We start from the raw sequence: 9,767 nt of genomic DNA on the forward strand, positions 1-9,767 counted from the left end.
ACAAGTTAATTTGGAGATTTGAACCTCAATTCTCATAATCTACATAATATTTCATAATATAACCATCACCATTATTTTTACCTATTTTTCATTAACTTGTATGACCAATTCCACAATTCTTTAACATCTTCATCCTAATCCCCTTAATTTGCATTTTTTATAATATAGCTCTTTCCTTATTTTAATTTAACTTCTAATAATTATTGCACATTTCATTTGGTTATGACACATCTTATCTAGACTCACACAACTTTGATATTCTTATTTAATTTTGTTTACATATTGTGCTTTTTATTTAGATTTCACCCTTTTTTTTAATATTTTACTAATATGATCCCTTTTTATTTTTTCGTTATAATTTCATGTGTTTATTTACTCTATTTGTCTTCATATCGATTTACACTTTCATATTCATCATTCTTTTTCATTTCACTTCCTTATTTTGCTAAGTTGTGTGAGTCCTAAGATGACTACACACTTAACCTTTGGCTTGAGAAACTGGGACCCAGAGGCATCTAATCCGTCAAAATCACCCGAGGATCGAACCTGACTTCGGCCACACCAGTGCTTGACATGGCTAGATTTATGCCACGAAGTTTAGAACCAGTCACCTTCACATCACAGAGTGCCTTAATAGTACACCCCATCACGTGGCTTATTCTATGCCCATTGGGCTAGATATTTACTCTTCATTTATTTATTTTAATAATTTATTAACTTGACCAAATTATACCTTTACTCATTAATAATTTGACTCAATTCCCCTTTAATAATTTATATTATTTTTTTAATAAATAATTATTTTTCATTATTATTTATTCTTTAAATTAACTTACTCTTTTCTATATTCCTTATAAGTTTCTTTTGAATCTATTAATAACAAGTGTAGTGTCCACTCAACATGTTGGGATTTTTTAAAACTTTAATAGCATTCACATTTAGAAGGTTTGTCATAATTATGGTTAACTATGAAAACCTCCATTAAGTCTTAGTGAGGTCAAGCACTATTAATTTTGGTGAATTTAATGGTATATTAGAAAGGATAAGCATTCAAGTTATTCATAGCGTCTAGGGTAAACCCTAGCTACCACCATCGATCTACCCTAGTCACTTCCTTTGTTGAGTCATTGCTAAGAAGACCCTCATGGGATGGAGACATCACCCTCCTAGTAACAACCAAAGACCCCTTGCACTAGAAGAGGGTCGTTGCTACTGCTAGAGAAGGATGATAAAGAAGGGAAATTGATGGAGAAGAGCCATCAAAAGAGAAGGGTTGCCACTAAATTTCTTATAGGGATTGTGTTGAGACATCGGAGACTTATACAAGGTTTGAAGTGGCCTTATTCACTTTTTACACTTTCATTAGTTTTCATATTTTTCTAACCTTTATAAATTGTCTTCCTTCAAATTTTGCTAAGGCTTCATAAATTGCCTTCATATTTTGCTAACCTTCAAATCTCATGAGGGGTTGAGAGTTGGAGCCACTTATGGGGGATAAAAATTGTCCCACAAGGCATCCAAGATCGACCAAGCCTTGCACAATCCTAGTGACAACATCCCACAAGTGGATAGATTATTCTTCCATCAAGCATTTGGGTTGACCCCATCCTAAGATTAGTCTAGTTGGAAAAAGAAAAACGTTCATAAATTTCCAAATTGGCTTATAGGTACTGAGTGTTACAACCATTCATTCAATCGAATCCATTTTAGATCACATATGAGGTGAAATTTGGAAGTTTTATCCAAATCCCAAAATCCTCAATTTGAAAAAAATGTTCTTTATTATGCCATCAAATAATCCATTACACTCTACTTATTTGATTTGGAAAATGTATACTCTTGTCCCAATAAAATGAGAGATACCATTATAAAATAAGAGATCAAAGAAATTCCAAAGAAAAATAAATGTTTTCATATCATTATGATGTCTCTTGTATCCATTGAAAACTTAGACCAACACTTCCTTATTAATTCCTCCATGTCAAGTTCTTCTATACATATGGGATTTATACCCTCTTTAAACTTTTTTTTATTTGTATATAACCTATCTTAGCTTTAAAGTCACCAACTAAAATTATGTCTCATACTTGTAAAAATTATGAAATTTACTTTGGCAGGTGCATGTAAGGGTCATAATAAGATACATTTATCCTTTTATTTATTGTACATTAAAGAAGAGTACAGTAGCAAGCAACTTGTAACACCTTCCTCCCACATTTACCTAAGCTAACTGGCCTACTAGGGTAATCATGTGATGAAGACTTAATATGATATGATTCAGCTTCCCAAGTACAATTAAGGAATTGGAATCAATAAACCAAAACCAAACCGACCTACTGGGGTAAACATGTGATGAAGAGTTACTATGATATGATTCAACTTCCCAAGTACAGTTAAGGAAGTGGAATCAATAAACCAAAACCAAATTGACCTTCCTCGGGAGCTACAGGACCCCCAGGGGCTAATCAACCACTCCAGGTGCCAAACCCCCAAGTTAACTTGTTTTTTAATTGAACTAAACCCCTAGTTTCTCCCATGAAAATCCCTCCATCCAACTGTAAACCTCCAGCCGCTCCCATAACAAGACCTCCATGTGATTGTAGACTGTTTCCCCCAATTTTGTGCCAGCGACTACGAGATTTAAGCCACTTATTCAGCCTAGTCTCCAGACCACTGCCCAAAACTTCATAAAACTCTCAGTAATGATAAATGACATAGGGACAAAGCCTTTCACACAAAAATTAGATAAGAATTTGAACTAACCAGGCCTATCCATGACAGACATTCCATCAAACACATGGTGAACATGAAATCTACAGGTCATAATCACATATCTGAACATAAGGGTCCCATACTTATCTGAGAATTGTCAAGAAGGTATGACGACTTCTCACCAAAGCTAAAATATCATCTATTAGGTCATTCATCCATTGACATTTAATTTACTAACCAAATCATGATGAGATCCATAGCTCAAGTCTATCATAAAACCATGCTTATAACAAGCATATAACCAACATATTAACAATGATATAACAACCATCAAATCCACATAATAGCAAATACATTTACTCATGAAATACAAGGGAAAAGAGTTATCATTAACATATGCAAGAGCCAACCAAGTCAGGTACTTCCACGTACTACCCAACTATAGATTGGGTTGAACCGAATCTTTCTTTCAGCCAATTACCCTCGTGCCATATTCCAAGCATGAATGTGGGACTCATAACAAAACCGACCATGCTTCGCAAGCTTTAGCACATATCCTGCCAAAATCGGTCAAAGATTTACAGGCCTGAAGCAAGAACCTATACAACCAATCTTTACCATATATCCCACAATATACCGATCAAGGATACCTAGGCCCAAACAAGAAACATACACTACCAAGTTTTACTGCAATCCCATCATTACCAGTCTAGGGATCACTAGGCCCTAAACAAGCATGGATGCCTCTAGATCTCTCCACCTAAACCGTGAGGAATTTTCCCATCTCCACCTTCAAGATTTACCGCATATCCCACCTTTACCGGTCCAGGGATTTCTAGGCCTTTAGGAATTTTCCTAAGACCACTTCACTCAATTTCAAAACCATCTGATAATCCATCTCAACCAAGTAAAATAACCCCATCACACCATGGCTATTTGAAAATGGCAAGGAAAGGTTGAAAAACACTATCACACTTGGAAAAACCCATTCCAATGACAACAAGAGAACCAAATACACACATACATATACCATGCATGCCAAAACTAGCAAGGAAATCATACATGCAACTCGATACTTGCAAATAATCTCATTGTAGTCGCTTGATCCAACTCTTCCTTGCTTGATCTTTACTTTCCTTATCCTTCCTTATCCTTCCTTATCCTTCCTTTGCTTTTCTTTCTCCAATGCTAGAGTGCTCCAAGGATGCTCTAAGTGTGCAACAGTATGAGAGAGAGAGAGAATAGAGAGAGAGATCCAAAATTGAATTGACAAAAGGTTGAATTGACAAAAGCTGTGAACTGATCCTCAGAAGCCTTTTTATTAATGATGCCTCTATTTTCTTCAATTTCCATTATTTTCCTTCAATTCCTCCTCACATGCAACCTATGACCTTTCACCCTCCTTTTCTCCTAATTTCCTATATTTTCATAAATAAAATGCCAATTAATGCCTCTTGCCTCTCTAAAGCCTTTGCCATTTCCTTTTCCAATTTCCCCTAGCCATAATAAACCAAATGAACACCCACTATGATGTTTTTCCCAACGTTCACCTTAGAATACGTGTCCCATGACCTTGGTCTTATTTTGCCTTTATTAACTTTATTACATGAACTTTTAACCTGAGGCTATTACATAACTATGAAAATATTTTCTTCATCTTAATTAACCGAGTCATAGAAATCATCTATTAGTGTTAATTCAAATGACAATTATTTTATTTTCATAATTTATTCATTTCACACTCACAGACTTATAGAACAAGAAAATACCAATTTTATTCAAAATAAATTGTAAATAACTTGTTGATATTCCATGTATTAATCCTTCAAGGCTCCATTTAAATAAGCATAAATGCATGCATGGTCCAATGGATAGCATGATCTCCATTTAGAAATAATATGAATTTATATTGCTTGCTATTTCCAAAATGCATTTAGGATGTTTCAAAGAAAACTTTCTTATTATGTCCTTGCAAGGGAGCATATAGTGATGACCGTAGGTGATTAGTTGTTGTGGTAAAGGTGGAAATTCAAATCAATCAACCATAGTTCCACATAGTTTTAAATTTTTATGTTTAAATGTGAAATTTAAAATGATTTTATAATTTTTGTGATTAGATAGTGTTTGGGTGATGTCTACCTTATGGAATGAAGGCCATAAGGTGGTGGCAAGTTAAGGTCATCGTGCATTGACCACTTTACTCCTTGTGCAACATATTTAGTGCTCTGCATTCACTAGCATTCACTACCATGCATTCACCATAAGAGAAAACCTTCAAGGATTGAACTGATAATATTATCACATAAACCCATAAATTTATCCATAGTATCAAATTTGTAATTTAAAATTGAGGACCTTATTTCAAATCTTTACCTAAGTTTTGTGCTTATTGTACTATATCAACAAAATGGCCAATATGTTTATGTAAGGAAGGTTTCAAGTGCACCTAGGAGGCTTCTTATATACTCAAAGGTATGTGGAGGATTGAATCTATATATAGCATATGTTTAATGTAGTATTACTCACTAGATAACAATAGGGGTGTGTAAGGGAACCCAAAAATATGACTTTGCTTGTATTCCCTCCTTGTAATCTTCTAGCTATATTTTTACCCATTGAGAATGACAAATCAATATGTTTAAATATGTGATAACATGTCCCTAGCCTAAAAATAATTTCTCTAAAATTTGGGTACATGTTTTCACATGAAGGAGCTATGATGCCACTTGTAGTGTACTTAAATAACATAAAAGAATACATTATGAACAATATCAAAATTAATATTAAGTCCATAAAATAAAATCTAGGAGAAATAAGAGTATTGAACATATATAATATAAACCCTTATATAGATAATCCAAGAATAGGGCCCAATATTCATGGGCCTCTTCAATAGGGAAAACTCTAAATGGTCAGAGCTCCAATACAAATAAAATATTTGACAAAAAATTGCATAGTCTTCTACCTCTATAAGTACTTTCTCATTGCCAAAAGCCTAACTATTTGTTGTCCCATCACTAATGAATATGAACCACCTAGTGGACCTTATTTAATAAATATGACCCGTTTACATTGATGAATCACACGCAAACTACCTAATGAGCCTTATTCAAAGAAGATGGTTTGTATATATTAATTGACTAACTCTTAAGTATCCCAAAGTAGGAAGGTTATGGTAGGGACCTAGCATTCTTCTTCATACCAATCATTTCAAGGTCGTACATTGAGTTTTCTTTTGTGATCTTTAAAGCATTCATCATTCGCATGTACCATAGTTTTGTTGGGATCTTGTTCATTTCTTTGACACAGATAAGCCACATTATTTTTAACAAAAATTGGTAATTTTTATTAAATTGAAAATATGTGATGAGATTTGTAACAATACAGTAATTTTGAAATATATCTAAAGGTCAATCAAACTAATGTTCTTCCACCTTAAGCCTAATTATTAAACCTAAAATATTAATACCAACTATTGTATTCATATCCTGTATGTATATATTTTCCAAAACACCCCCAATAATAAACAAAAATTTATTTCCATTCCCAACTACCAATAATAAGGAGATTATTCTAACAAGGATGCCTCTCCTGGTTTAATTAGGGAAAAACTATATTCAAATCAGGAGCTAAGTGGTTGACAACACTAATTGAATTACCCGAGGGAAGTTAGGATTGTTGACTATGAGCTAGTGCCTATTGAAATTCCTCTAGTTGTTGCCAAAGGTAGTTGGTTTTTTCATCCATCTGTTGTAGGAGTTTCTAATGATCCTCTAAGATTTCCATAGTCATGTACAAGCTCATAGTTAGTTGATTGTATGGCAGTCGTAACTGTAGAATCTCCTTTATAATTGATTTCAGTTCTTGATTTTCCATTACTTGCAATGTAACACACCCCCTACTAACCCCGGTCCTAACTAAGGTCAGAAGGAGGTAGTTACTATGTTGACCCAATCCCCAAGGTCTAGTTATGGAAATGGGGTCCAAATGTGTTGACCCTTTTCGACTTCCTCAAAACTTAAAAGGGATAATTCCATTGCTTCTATCTCATTGAGACCTTTCCAATGATATCAAGTTTGTGTTGGTTCGGCATTCGAATCAAAAGATAAAGCCATTTAAAGCTAACATATCAAACAATGCCACGTCATTTAATCTACCACGTGGTGCCCATGTGACTACCCCAGTCATCTTCCATGTCACCACCCAAGTGGTAAATCCACATAGTTGTTGACCTATTCATACTGGGGTCACGTATTAAACCCGTTTCTATGGTCCAGATGCACCTACCCATACACACACACACACACATATTATTTTCTTAAATGGGTGAAGGTGCAGCCCTCCATGGCCACGTCACTCCGAGAGTTAAATATATGGGGTTTGGGATCCGAGGTGACGTCACTGATCTTAAACATCAGGGAAATGCCATCCCTTGTCATGTACTTAATTTCATGCGCCACATGGCTGTCAGTTCCACCACAAAGTTTCCCCACAACATTTAACTAGGGTCTTCCTTCATCGTTGTTCTGGGTAACGAGCCCCACTACCACATCATCCCAGGGATTTAATCCCAGGATTTTTCATTGGTGCTCCCCACGAATCCTCTAGGGACTAAAGTTCAATGAAACATGTGTGTCTATGAGCTCTCCACTCTCGAATATCCCGATTTAATAGCGTACCCCCCCCTTCCTCCTTATGACGTCACCAAGGGGGGTTCACGTTCGTGGTTCCATTTCTAGTTCTGTCACTTGAATTCGATGGCCCTGTCTTGCCTTTGTCTGATCGACGGTATGCGAGGGACCGACCTCATTTGTGTAACATACCCCTTAATATCCCCAGCCTTATCTAACATTAGAAGGAGGAAGTTACCAAGATGATTCGATGTGCATGGTCCAATTATGCAAATGGCATCCAAATTTTTCACTTTCTTTTACTCTCGAGAAAATCAAAATGAAAGATGTCATTGCATTTGTCTCGTCAAGACAATTCCTATGATATAAATTTTTCTCTGATTCAACTCCTAGATCCAAATATATAGTCATCCAAGGATTGGCCATTTAATTAGTACCACCTCATGAACCTACCACGTGGCGCCAATGTGGTCCCCACATGGCAATACGAGTCGGCCTCTCACTGCCACATGGAAATGTTACCGTAGATATCAACTTCATCGTCTTGGTCATGTAATACCCCACTAAATAGCATGTGTGACCCAAGCCATACATATATGCACTACAAGGGTTATTGTGGGTGTGGACCCCTCGAAAACCACATCACCCCTGAAACACTCTCCCTAGAAATAACTCTTGCCACCCCTCGTTGTCGTTCCGGGGATGATTTTTCCAAGATTACGTGGAGCTTGCCATGCCGACCAAAATTTCAACATGGCTCGTCCAACCGCACTATCTCACTCTCCTTTTTAACTATACCGGTGGGCTCCTTTATGCCACATCAACCTAGGGATAATACCTTGGAAATTTTATACCATGCTCCATTCGAAACCTCTAGGGTGTCGGCATCCTTCGTCACTTTTCCCTCGTGGATGAGGTCCCATGTAACCTTCGAATCCCCCCTAGTTATTCATAGTATCGCCGTTATGTGTGATTGGAGGGTTTTCCCCCACTTTATGCACCCACTAATAGGCCCACCATGCCACATCATCCCAAGAAATTGATCCCAGTAGTTCCTCCTTTGCACTCCCCTGAAAATCTCTAGGGATAAATTTCTAGGATACGTGGATGGTTCTGATGTTTGTGTCATTCGATGGATGTAATCTGAGTCCAACCTACTCCCTTGGAAACAACACCCGATCATATGGCTCAACAAATAGTCACTCCTCTAACCCCTGGCTACGATTTTTGACCTCCACAATCAACACTTGTGCATAGCCCCTGGTCTCATGGTGCTTAAGCCCATGAGACCCTTTTTACTCCTTTGGGCCCAACTTCCGTCCCTGTGACACTTGTTCATATGTGCACATTTGGGCTTTTTCCATCGTATGTGCTTTGATAATAGTTAATGCACGTAAGAGGAATCTTTGCCCAGGCCTCTAACGCATAGTTTATAAATATGTATAGGGTATATGCAAGCCCCTTCAAGCTATCCCTCCTAAGCTTTATCGTTGCATATACCTCTCTTGAGATTTCAACAGGGCTTGATCCATCCTATGAAATATTTATATGTATACTAGATTGTCCCTCCTAAGCTTTATGGATAAACATTGGCCTGGTAGCCAAATCATTTTAATGCAGCCTTTATTCAATTAACAAAGATTGGTCCATCTCTTCTATACACAACCATTTAGACCCACTTAAATACTCATGATAAATACAGTAATAACCCACTCCTAAGTATTATCTCAAGCAATTATTAGTTTTGTGGACAGTTATATACATATATAACTAGGATGGTTGATCCTTGGAGACTGACCTATTAACTCTTGTTCATGTCCTATATATATAGGACATGAACAAGGGTTAATAGGTCAATCTCCAAGGATCAACCATCCATGATCATTTGCACAACAGTTAGCATTATTTATACAGATAGGAAATTAACGTTCCTCAACAATAACATAGGCATTCAACCAGCACATTACCCTATGCCAAATTTCTAGCCTTCCTAGGCTTACAGATGAGAAAGAAAATATATTAGCCATTATTTTAACATAGAACAATCATTGCAGAGATTTACCCATCTATTTGATATTCAAGAACATGGATCATGGTTCTGAATCAAGCACTTACTATATTCACATAGTCCTTACATACAATCTATTTAGACTGGGCTTATGCTCAACTTAACACATGAACCCAATCCATTCCATATCCATGCATTTAAGAAAAAAAAATCCATTCACATAGGAACACCTCATTCTTCAACATACAAGCCATGACAAAACAATGTGTTAAACAAGCATAAAACATTCAAGACATGAGAGTCATAAGAAGACACTTATCTTTGATGGATTGAACTAGGAAACTGAGATTGGGACTTCAACTCTCCACCCAACCTTAGACACATTGTATCCAAGTCTTTCTTGTATTATTCACCCC

The sequence above is a fragment of the Pinus tabuliformis genome, chromosome Q (assembly GCF_031772625.1).
Source record: "Pinus tabuliformis cultivar Carrire ecotype Pingquan chromosome Q, CPIR1, whole genome shotgun sequence".
NCBI classification, from domain to species: Eukaryota; Viridiplantae; Streptophyta; class Pinopsida; order Pinales; family Pinaceae; genus Pinus; species Pinus tabuliformis.